At 40.9% G+C, this 12,950-nt stretch overlaps 1 protein-coding gene across 1 annotated transcript in view; it reads left to right on the top strand.

The window, feature by feature from the left end:
- LOC144890767 (adhesion G protein-coupled receptor B1-like) overlaps window positions 1-12,950 on the top strand; it is an 80,540-nt gene that overhangs the window by 66,348 nt on the left and 1,242 nt on the right. The window lies entirely within an intron of this gene.

Genomic DNA, 12,950 nt, shown 5'->3' with positions numbered 1-12,950 from the left:
TTTGAATTACACGTTTGAATAATGATAATACCACAACCCCCCTGGCCGCTCCCACAGGGAGCGGGTCCTTCTTGTGAATGTAAATATATGCATTAACTTGAATGTTTATACTATATCTTTATTCCTTCTGCCGTACATCTATTCTGCTATTCTTTCTGAATTTCCTTCCAGCATCGGCACTTGCGCGTATGCAATTCCACACGTATTGTTTGGTACTTGAATGAATGATCGTTTTAAGGCCATTTTTTCCCCGCTAGAGCAGGGGTTAGCCTTGCGGGCCCCATGACAATCATGGTGCCCTGTTTGAGGCAATGTTTTATGGCCCCGTGCCCTTCCTGACGCCAACCCTTGGTCACGCTCTTACGATGTGCAGGGATACGGTGCACCTGTTCTAAACCAAGGTACACACCGGGATCATTCATCCCAGCAAGCTGGTACTCAATTTGCCGACCTCAGAAGGATGACAGGCTGAGTCAGCCCCCCTGGCGTTAATTCAGCGATCGACCAGGATTCGAACCCAGGATCCTAGGTATCCCAAGCCAGCACCCTAACCGCTAAGCCAACACCAGGCTGGTACTTCTGGTACTTGGTACTTCTGGGAAATAAATGCAGGGTTATTCAAGACTGAATGATGTGAAAATATAGAATGGGCACCTGTCATTATAATGGTTTTTTGTGCAAGTCTATGTACAGAGTGGCCACAAAGCCCTTATGCACGCAGTTATAATTTAGTTGGAATTTATCTGTATGTTCCCCTCCATTCTCTTCACAAATTTGAATTTTTCTCCATGTTCTTCTGGACATCTACCATGTTGAGGGCTGGAGGTCATAAAAGCAGCCCCTGACAGCTGATTTGAGGTCTTCACTGTTGTTAGGCGGAGATGAGAACTTTCCTCTTTTACAATTCCCCAAAGTGAGTTGTCACATGTTAAGTCCAGACTTCGAGGAGGCCACACTATCTCAGATCCATGTCCAATCCATCGTCCACTGAATTTGTCGTCGAGATATTCTCTAACTGCCTTGAGCATAATGTGCTGGTGCACCATCTTGTTTCTGGATAGCTGTTGCCTTGAGACCTCTGTATGGAACAAACCATGTCTGAAGCATGTTCGAATAAGCAGTGTGATTGACACTTGCAACGAAACAAGACCGAAAGTCGAACAGCGGCGTAGCCGGGCTTGTAAAATATTATAAACCACAAACACATATGATTAGCTTTTTAAACAGTCGCTAATGCTGTTTGTAACATTAATCAAAGAAATTTGGAGGAATCCCGACATCCCTGAGGTAGTGTTTTACTTACAGAACTGAAGAAAGATCCACTGTAATCTATATACCCCACAAGGGTTGGGTTAATAACATACTATCAAAAAACCAAGGCTAATTCCTTACTTCTGCAGTTGTTAGTAACGTACACCACTTATCATTGCTTCATGAACCATATACCGCTTCAATCCATTAACTTTGCATTCGTGACATTGGGATTAAGGTGTTATGGTCATATTTACTCTATTATTATTATTATTATTATTATTATTACTATTACAAAAACGATACTACTGAAAGAATACACAACTGTATTAAGAAACCTGGGCTTAATTTGTCCGAAGTGGCCCGAAAGTGAGGCATGAAGCCTAAGGACCATACGTACTGTATTGTTGGAAGAGCCGTAACGTCTATGCTTTTGATATTTGATGGTCATTTTAACAATCGGTTTGTTGGTGTTTCACACAGAATGAAAAGAGTAAAAGTAGAGCATGGTGATCGTGATATATGACAGGTTCGACGATATGTTTGGCCTGAACAAAATTGGAATCAAAATGCCGGAGTGCGGAGAGTCCAGCCGCCGTACCGCCGTAATTACATCAGATGTAATCACATCACCCTGTCATATGACCAGATCCTCAGCTCTGATTGGTATACGTTTGAGGTGACATACATACATACATACATACATACATACGGACGTACAAACAAACTGTTCTATACGGCTTTGCTCTATGGGCTACGCCGTAAAAATATGGCCCTATCAAGTGATATTCTAAAATTGCTGCCCACATCTTGACACGAGGAGGATGCTGTGCAATTTCCTCATAAAATTACTTTTTTGCCCCAAAAATAAACATTCCAGGATCGATTGCTGAGGTAAATAGCACACTCATCCAAAAAAAAATGCTTTGTCTTGATTCAATTGTGGGAAATTTCTGCAGAAGAGCCTTGCAATCTGCACGTGATTGCTCTCTTGCGGGACTCTCCCTGTCTCTGTTGGCTGCCGGACTCCCTCTTGGTGCATGTGTGCATGACTTGGACTCTTTCTACACATGCCAGCTTGCCAGCCCTAGTTCATGCTGGGACTCCCTGCCCTTGTTTGTGCTGGGACTACCTGCCCTTGTTTTTGCTGGGACTCCCTGCAATTGTTCGTGCTGGGATCGACTTTACCTGCTCGTGTTCATGCTGGGACTCCCTGCTCTTGTTCATGCCAGGAATCACCTGTACCTGCTTGTGTTCGGTACTGCCATTTGCCGGCCTGGTGTGCATTGGTGAGCTCATGACAAAAGGCGTCGCGAGGAGAAGCATCTGGGAGGACTGCGACCGCTTCGATAACAGATTCCCAACGTTCGTTTTCCCCACCCCTCCCCCGTGAATGTGTGCTGGGCGTCCTTGTTGTGTTTATTCGTTGTAATCGTCATAAGGCGTAGAATAAGCTAAGTTTCTGTTTCTTGTCCTTTTTTTCTTTCCTTTCAATAAGTTTCACTGTAAATATTTGTAAATAAATCAAATCGTTAAACGTTCCATTTCTTTCTGTCCATGAATGTATTTTCCTTCATTGGTTCGCCATTGCTCGCGCACAAGATTAACAATCGGCCATAACAAAAGTAGCATTAGCCTGGCGGTTTGCCATAACGGTTGCTCGGCCATCTAAATTTCCACCTATGAACAAAGGAAAGGGGTATACCGCCGGAGGGAAGGTACGTCCTTGGCACACCTGAGCTCCTCACCACACACAAGGCTTTCATCCGCAGCTCAATGGAATACTGCTCTCCCCTCTGGGCTGGTGCTCCTGCCTCACACCTCGCTCAGCTTCATGCTGTTGAAACCAAAGCTTTCAGAATCATTGGAATCTCCCACGATGGAGCTAACTCTGAGGGCCATTCACTCACTCACTGCAGGCAGATTGGTGGTCTTTCTGTCTTCTACCGATTCCTATCCGGCCTTGCTCCCCCAGCTTTGTCTGTGCTCTGTCCTCCAAATATTCCAACAGGTCGCACAAGATCTGCCTGCAACCCTCTTATGGTTAAACTGCCAAAATCAAGACTCTCTATTCACCTTCACTCTTTTCATTCCTCTTTTCTTCCCCGCATCTGGAACAAACTTCCTCACTCAATTCAATCCCACTCCTCCCTCCAGGTCTTTAAAACAGTTGTTCACACCACCATCACTTGTCTTCCCCCATCCAAACCTTGGTCTTTCCTACCCCTGTTAATTCACCCCAGATCCACTTTTTTGAAATGCTGACTTCTTTCCTGGAAGACCTAGCAGTGTCCATGTGTTTTATACTTCTCCCACCCCGTGCCTCCTCCCCGCAAGCCCTCTCCCTCCCACAGATCTCCCAATGTCCCTGCTCTCAAATGTTGTGCTTGTGTGCTTCCCCCTCTCTCCCCATCTTGTCTACCGCTCTCCTTATTATATGTTTTATGTGTCCATTTGTTTTTTGTGATTAATGTGAGCTCTTTCACGAGCCTCGACCTTGTATACAAAAAAATAAAAAAGATGTGGTACAGGTAAGCCATCGCGCGATGGATCAATTGGCATTCGTAGTTGCTGGTTCGCAACCTGTACGAAGTTATTCGTGCGCGGCAGCCTCATGCCCGTAGGTTCGGGAGGGAACGGAGGCTAACCCCCTCGTAGTAAACCCAAACCCCCGACCCGTAACTATATATATATATTATATATATATATATATATATATATATATATATATATTATATATATATATATATATATATATATATATATATATATATATATATATATATATATATGTATGTATATATATATATGTATGTATATATATATATATATGTATATATATATATATATGTATATATATATATATATATATGTATATATATATATATGTATATATATATGTATGTATATATATATATATATGTATATATATATATATATATATATGTATATATATATATATATATATGTATATATATATATATATATATATGTATATATATATATATATATATATGTATATATATATATATATGTATATATATATATATATGTATATATATATATATATATATATATATATATGTATATATATATATATATATGTATATTATATATATATATATATATGTATATATATATATATATATATATATATATATGTATATATATATATATATGTATATATATATATATATATATGTATATATATATATATATATGTATATATATATATATATATATATATATATATATATATATATATATATATATACATATATACATATATATATCAAAAGGAGGCGCAAAGCGCACCCTCCCGTTATATAAGGGATCGTTTCTCTGTATGCAGCTTTAACATGGGGACTGAAAATACGTTTCTCTCGGCTTCTTCTGGACAAAATCAGCTGCAAGTTTCAGAAGTAAATGCATTGTACATCGAGGTAATATGTTCCAATTTTCGGCAACGTCTGTTTCCACATTCTTCAGTTTTTTATTTCGGAAACCCTCAAAATCACATTTGTGTCTGTCCGTCTGTCCGTCCGCCCAAAATGTGTTGGCGCTCATATCTCAAGGGATATACATTGAAACTAGCTAAAACCTGGAATATACATTGGCCAATCGGTCTCGTTAATGGCTTTCAAAACAAATTCTGTCTAAGTCCTATAGTTTTTGTTTTAAAATTAAATATATATAAATATATATACATAAATAAATATACACAAAGAATTAAGTTAAGCACCCCCCCGTTTTTTTACAACCTCGCACATTACAAGTTTGTTGTCGTCAAAACAGTGTAATATACCCATGATATTGCTATATTTTCTGGAGAAGTGATATTATGGTCACATAAAAACATAACAATCATGCCGTTTTCAATATTTTATTCTGAATAATTTAAGGTTGAAATTTTTTGGGAATTTTAGGCATATTTTCACCTCAATTTAAGTATGGAGCTATAGGTCCATCACGGACAGTGTGGATGACGTTTATGTTTTCTAACGTACAGTCATTGTTCTGAGAAGACCTCTAGCGATCTTTGCGTCAATAACGTGTGTAGGACCCACGTGATCGGATCACTGACTCGATGGGCGTCACAGATGAGTGCACTCATCTGCATTTCATCAATGGATAATTGCTAATGTCATACCAATCATTATTTGATCTCACATACCTTAGAATATATGCCAATGTATACATATACACAAAGAATATATATTAGGGGGTGCTTACCCTAATTCGTTGTGTAGGGGTGCTTAACTTAATTCTTTGTGTATATATCAAAATATATCCATACTTTATAACTCTTCAAAATGTTATTACCCAAATATAATGTGCTGGCTTAAAGGCCCAATGGATAAGGCATCAGACTCCCAAGCTGGGGAGTGTATGTTCAAGTCCCATCTAGGTTGAATAATTTTTTTCTTCTTACATTTTGAAGTTTTAAATTTCCATGAAGATTTCCATGTTTTAACGTTTCCCAGTGTGTACCCTGGATAAGAATAGGTACGCCGTATCCCTGCGTGTCGTAGGAGGCGACTAAGGGTTGGCGTCAGGAAGGGCATCCGGCTATAAAAAACAAACAAAAAACATTGCCTCAAAAAGAGAACCATGACAATTACAACTACATGTGGGCAGGGTACAGCCCGAAGTGGAGATCGGTTTCTGAGGTTTGGGACATGGAATGTAGGGACAATGACAGGGAGATCAGAAGAAGTGGTGGAAGTATTGGTCAGAAGAAGAGTGGACATATGTTGTGTGCAAGAGACGAGATGGAAGGGAAGTGGTGTGAGAATGGTGAAGGGTAGGCAGGGACAGAAATACAAGTTTGTGTGGCAAGGGTGCCTGGAGGGCGTGAATGGTGTTGGTGTCCTGTTTTCTGAGGAGTTTGTAGACAGTGGTGGTGAGTGTGACTAGAGTGAGTGATAGGTTGATGATGGTGAAAATGATGATTGGAAAGCTCTTGGTGAACGTCATCTCGGGATATGCTCCGCAGGTTGGTCGGAGCGATGAAGAGAAGGATAAGTTCTGGTGTGCGATAGAGAAGCTGATGGAAAACGTGAAAGATGAGGAAGTTGTTGTGGTAGGAGGAGACCTAAATGGACATGTAGGAAGGAGTATGGATGGTTTTGACGGAGTTCATGGGGGGTTACGGATATGGTGTGAGAAATGGAGAAGGTGAAAGGATTTTGGAGTTTGCTGATGGAGCTGATTTGTTGATTTGTAATACTCAGTTCCAGAAAGAGGATAAGCTTGTTACATACACGTCAGGTGGGTCGACGACAACCGTTGACTACCTGATGGTGCGTAGGCGAGATAGGGGGCACCCCTCCGAGACACAAAGGTGATCCCGGGGGAGGAGGCTGTTTCACAGCACCACTTGGTTGTCTGCGACGTAAGGGTGAAAGGTGCGAGGAGAGCTCGGCGGGTGAAGTACCAACCGAGAATGAAGGTGTGGAGGTTGAAAGAGGGGACAGTAAGGGAGGCATTAAAAGAGAGGCTGAGTAGGGTCGAGGATGATGTGGTTGAGCTTGAAAGTGGTTGGATGTCAATGAAAGCTAGTCTGTTGGGAGCCGTTGGTGAGGTATGTGGATGGACAAAAGGACCACCGAGGCACTCGGAAACATGGTGGTGGGATGATGAAGTTGGAAAGAGGATTGACGAGAAGAGGAAGAAGTTCAAGGAGTGGCAGAAGGCGAAGGGTACGGGAGCAGAAACAGCAGAGCATGAAAGTTATAAGGCAGCCAGGAAGGCTGCAAAGAAAGAGGTAGCAAAGGCGCAGGAGGCATGTAGGAAAATGTTCGGAGAACGCTTGGATTCGGAAGAGGGTCAGAGAGCGGTATTCAGGATTGCAAAGCAGATAGCGAAAGAGAGGTATGATGTGATGGAGGTGAGCTGCTTGAAGGATGAAGTGGGACAAATCGTTGTCGACCCAGATGGAATTAAAGGAAGATGGAAAAGATATATGGAAATGCTGTTGAATACAGAGAATGAATGGGATGGCAACATAGAGAGTAACCCAGTTTTAGGACCGGCAGAGAAGATAACTGAGAAGGAAGTTGAGGAAGCGATAAAAGCAATGAAGGGTAGAAAAGCGGGAGGGCCGACGGGAGTTGTGGGAGATATGTTGAAGGCAGCAGGAAGTTGGGGTGTGAAGAGAATGACAGAGATCTGTAATCTGGTGGTGAAAGAAGGCCGCATTCCAGTGGATTGGGAACTGAGTACCCTCGTCCCTCTATACAAGGGGAAAGGTGACCCTCTGGAGTGTGGCTCGTACCGAGCGATAAAGTTATTGGAGCATGGAATGAAGGTATTGGAAAGGGTGTTGGAGAGGAGGATAAGGAAGAAAGTGAAGATCGACGAAATGCAGTTTGGATTTATGCCAGGAAGAGGAACGACAGACGCACTTTTCATTGTGAGGCAGTTGCAGGAGAAGTACATGGAGAAGAGGAAGAAGTTGTTTCTTGGGTTTGTTGATCTGGAGAAAGCATTCGATCGGGTTCCACGCAAAGTATTGACATGGGCATTGAGGAAGTTAGGAGTGGAGGAATGGTTGATCAGAGTAGTGATGGCAATGTACAAAAGAGCGCGCACAGCTGTAAGGACGAAGGACGGGAACAGTGGTGAGTTTGAGGTGAAGGTGGGAGTGCATCAGGGGTCGGTACTAAGTGCACTACTATTTGTAGCTGTGATGGAGGTGCTGGCTCAGAACGTAAAGGAGGGTTTACCGTGGGAGTTGTTGTATGCAGATGATCTGGTGTTGATTGCGGAAAGTATGGATGGACTGAAGGAAAAGATGAACACGTGGAAGGAATGTATGGAGACAAAAGGTCTGAAGGTGAATATCGGAAAGACGAAGGTGATGGCAAGTGGTAAAGCATGTGGTGAGGTGGAAAGAACTGGGAAGTGGCCCTGTGCTGTGTGTAGGAAGGGTGTCGGAGTGAACTCCATTCAGTGCACAATGTGCGCTGAGTGGGTTCATCAAAAATATAGTGGTCTGAGAGGGTCATTAACCAGTGTGGCAGCTACATTCAAATGTAAGGTGTGCACAGAGGGAGCTGCAGATGGAGGAAATGTTGAGTTGGATCTTGGAGACGGCGTGAAGCTGGAAGGTGTGAAAACATTTTGCTACCTCGGAGACATGCTGAATGGAGAAGGTGGATCAGACTCGGCAACGGTTGCTCGAGTGAGATGTGCATGGAAGAAGTTTTGGGAATTGAGTGGCGTGCTGATGATGAGGGGAGTGTCGTTGAAGCTGAAGGGAAAGGTGTATGCTGCATGTGTGAGAAGTGTTATGATTTATGGGAGCGAGACATGGGTAATGAACGTAGAGCAGCAACGAAGGTTGGAAAGGGTGGAAATGCGAATGGTTCGACGGATGTGCGGAGTATTGTTGAGAGAGAGGAAGACAAATGATGAATTGCGAAAGATGATGGGAATAGAGCCTGTGATTGATGCTGTGAAGAGGAACAGGTTGAGATGGTTTGGTCATGTGTTGAGGAAGGATGAAAGTGACTGGTTGAGAAGTGATGGAAATGAATGTAGAAGGAAGTAGAAGACGGGGAAGACCGAGAAAGACTTGGCTAAAGATGGTGGAAGAAGAAATGCGGGCAAGGGGGTTAACAAGGAGAGATGCAGAAAATAGGGCAAAATGAAGAAGATTGTCATGGGGACCGCAAGGCTAACCCCCGCTCTAGCAGGGAAAATGGCCTTTAAAATGCATGTTGTTGTTGTTGTTGTTACATTTTGAAGTATTTTATATCGTCTTGACTAATCAAAGGGAGGCGCAAAGTACACCTCCCTTTATATGGGACGGTTTCTCTGTAGGCAACTTTAACATGGGGATTGAAAATTCGTTTGTCGGCTTTCACTGGTGTATTCTATATCAATATGTACATATATACACACTTTATACCCCTTTAAAATATTTTAAAAACAACATTCTAATGTGCTGGCTCAATGACCTAATGGATAAAGCATCAGTACTCCTAAGTTGGGATTGTGGGTTTGAATCCTGTCTGGGTTGAATATTTTTTCCCCTTACTTTTTCCAAGTCTTTTATATCGTCTTGAGTGAAGTCTTGTACGATGAACAAATGCATTTTGTTTGTATTTAAAATGTATCTTGTGAAAATGCCAGGGGCATTGAAAAGGCCCCTTTTATATGGTACTAGGGCATTGCCCGTACGTGGGTGCCCGTTCCTTGCCAAAAAAAAAAAAAACGCTACCCGTACGCTCTACCCCGCCCGTACGCCCGTAAACAAAAAAAAACAACGCTCTTCGCTTCCGCCCTTCGCTCTGACTGAATTGGGAGAAATAATGCGCATAAGAAATCGAATTACGTACCGTAATGGCGGTCAGCTCGTAAAGCGCTCAGCTCCGCTCGTCTCACATCGGCCACGCCTACGCAACAAAGCGTTCTGTGATTGGCTGCCGGAAGTTCGCAAATCGTCGCAGTTACGATGAATCGTTTTAATTTAATCGCAGTTTGAATTCGTTTTAAAACATAGTTTAACGGCAACATAGTTTTCCAACGTGAAATAAATGAATACGCTGTCAAATGTGCCATCCGAGGTAGAGTCTGATCGCCACGTTCGGCACACGTGATAGCTCGCTGCTCTCTGATTGGTTGAAGCGTTTTTTGGACATAGCTCGGTAAGTAATTGTCCGATTAATATGAAACCTTGAAAAGGCACATCCTCGGGTCCCCAGCAATATACCTGGCAAGTTAAAAGTATATCGGACCCGTGGTTGTCGAGAAACAGCGGTCACAGACAAACGTACAAACGTACAGAGATTACTGGAATTATAGATAGATGTGCCATGTGGCAAAGTAGAGAAAAGAAGGGACATTCCATAGCTAATAGAAAATGTCGAACAATAGAAAAGAAGGGACAGAAAAGTTAATATAAAGGGGCGCTTTCCATCTGGCAAATAAAATACATTTACATCTTCATGCAGGTGTATGAATCAAATTGGCACCCCTTAAATTAACTTTTCTAGAGCATTACTTGGTTCCTCATAAGAACACAAGGGTAGTACTGCATGCACATGAGATTTTTTTGAATGTCCCTTCTTTTCTATTGTTCGACATTTTCTATTCGCTATGGAATATCCCTTCTTATCTCTACTTTGCCACATGACACATACCCTTATATAAAGGGGCCTTTTCTATACCCCTGACATTTTACCCAAGAATGTATATACAGTATATATAATATATAGATATAGATATATATATATATATATATATATATATATATATAATATATATATATATATATATATATATATATATATATATATATATATATATATATATTGTGAGCAGCTCCATTTAATGAATATAATTGTTAAACTAGACTAGGCTCTCTGGCTCCCCTCTCCCTCCTTTTCCTCCATACTTATAATACATAAAATGTATACCACAGCAAACCTGTAGAAGTGTAACACTAGACTCATTACTGCTATAGCGATGACAAGTCCCAAAGCAAACTGATAGACTTTGTCTTCAACACCATGAAATGGAGAGTTGCTCATGGAGAAGGGCCGTGGGATTAGACTTGAGACTGAGAGTGGCAATGGGAAGATGTGCGACCCAGACAAGACTGTTTGCCCGGGCTGTTTGCAAAGGATTCTAGAAAGCCCTGACCATGCAACTCTGAAGCAGTTGTGCTAACACTGAAACTGAATTTGTAGTCTGAAAGATCTTTGATACACAAATACCGTAATATCAATAAATCGACATTCCAAAAGTGATAGGAAATCTAAGGTAACTAGTAATGTGAGATGATACTTATTTTTTTTCTTTTACAAGCATCTCTTCAAACTCCTTTTACGTTTTACCCAATGGATAAGACAGTTGATTTGCTTTAAATCTGAACACCAGACCTCTCAGTGAATATGGCCTATCTGCTCCTGAAATAATTGCTGGAGTTAAACAGACCAATTAAAAATCTGGCCAAGTTATCAGCACACATTAGCCTCATCTTCTCAAACTCCCAATGAGATATTGGACCTCTGCAAAGGAATGCTAGCAGGGGGTGCGACAATGCATATTATTCATGCCTTCGCTGTGGACACCACCCACAACTTTTACACGACAAACATAGCCTTGGCGACACCACTGACGACACCTGCAACCACTGCCAGGCCGCTCCACACACAATAAAACGTGTCATGGAAGACTGCGCGGTCCTGACTTCATGGAGGCAGAGAGTATCATCTTGGATGTGAGGACAACACAAGCACAACATCTTGGATGTGAGTGATCTCTGGGTCGCTCCTGTGAGATCGATCGGCCATCTCCATATAGCTAGTCTGTTCAACCAGAATTTACTGGGGCAGCACAACTACAACAGCAACATCAATGCATTTGAATGTGTATGCCTTCTGAAAATCACAGCATCCTCCATGGCGGCCTCTTGCCTCTGAAGCACCAGCATATCCTCTTGAGTATATGAACTCAGTCTGGATATTTAAATGTATAGTATGATACCTTTTCATTAATCACAAACAGTTGATTGAAGTATTGTGCCTGGTGTGGGCATGACTTAAAACAATTAACCAGATAATGAGATATTTTGCTCTTCAAACTAAATGAGAAAGATTCATCCCGTTAAAAATTATTCCTATCAGCTAGGCCAAGGCTTTGGCCTTTATCCAGGCGAACATTTGCTGCTTCGGTGCAAAACCATTTCACAGACGCACTACAATGAGATGTCAAGATCACTCGATAACCTGGGGCTTTTCATAGGGATTGACAAAGAAAAACAATATAAACGACGGAGTGAACATAAAGCAAAACAAGGACAGATACATTCAAAGTACACCGCCCTCATGCCAAATAAATAAATATCCTCCAGCCGGGGCGCCTTAGGTGCCCGGTGATGCTGCTGTGCAACTCATAAAGACTGTATTTTGAGGGAGAGGTGTACAATAATTGATTGATTAATTGCATCATTAAAATAAATAAATAAATTTCATAAAATATCTTCTTAATCAATTGGCTAATAGCATACTAAAACCACCAGTGCTTCATCCGAAGCTGTAACTTTTTGAAAATTAATTAAATAAGTCAATAATCGGGGAAAAAATAATTAATTGATTAATCAATAAATAATTAATTAATCGAATAATTGATTAATCAATAAATCAAAAATATCCTTTACCGACAAATCACTTGATCATTGTCATGTCCAAATATCAGGTTTCTAACTCAAAAGGTGCCTGAGATATTGCCCAGATGAGAAAGAAAATAAATAAATGATTAATAATGAAAAGAAATAAATATTAATCATAAAATAATTAAATAAATAATCAATTGGCTAATATAATACCTAAACCACCACCGTTTCATCCGAATCTGTAACTTAAAAAAAATTAATTAAGTAAGTCATTAATCAAATAATTAATCGATTAATTGATTAATCAATAAATAGAAAATAGCCTTTACAGCCAAATCACTTGGTCATTGTCGTGTTCAAATATGAGGATTCTAACTCAAAAGGTGCCTCAGATAATGCCCAGAAGAGAAAGGAAATAAATAAGTACTTAATTGATCGATAATAATTAAGTAACTCATCAATTAATTGATTAATCAAAAAACAAAAAATACCATTTTTGCCAAAGCACATTCTCACTATTGTGCCGAAATTTCAGCTTCCTAGCTCAAAGGATGGCTGAGATATCGCTCGGACG

This window comes from Myxine glutinosa, chromosome 2 (assembly GCF_964187855.1).
Source record: "Myxine glutinosa chromosome 2, kmMyxGlut1.1, whole genome shotgun sequence".
Lineage (NCBI taxonomy): Eukaryota > Metazoa > Chordata > Myxini > Myxiniformes > Myxinidae > Myxine > Myxine glutinosa.
The sequence above is the reverse complement of the archived record's forward strand: the minus strand, read 5'-3'. Positions and strand labels throughout refer to the sequence as shown.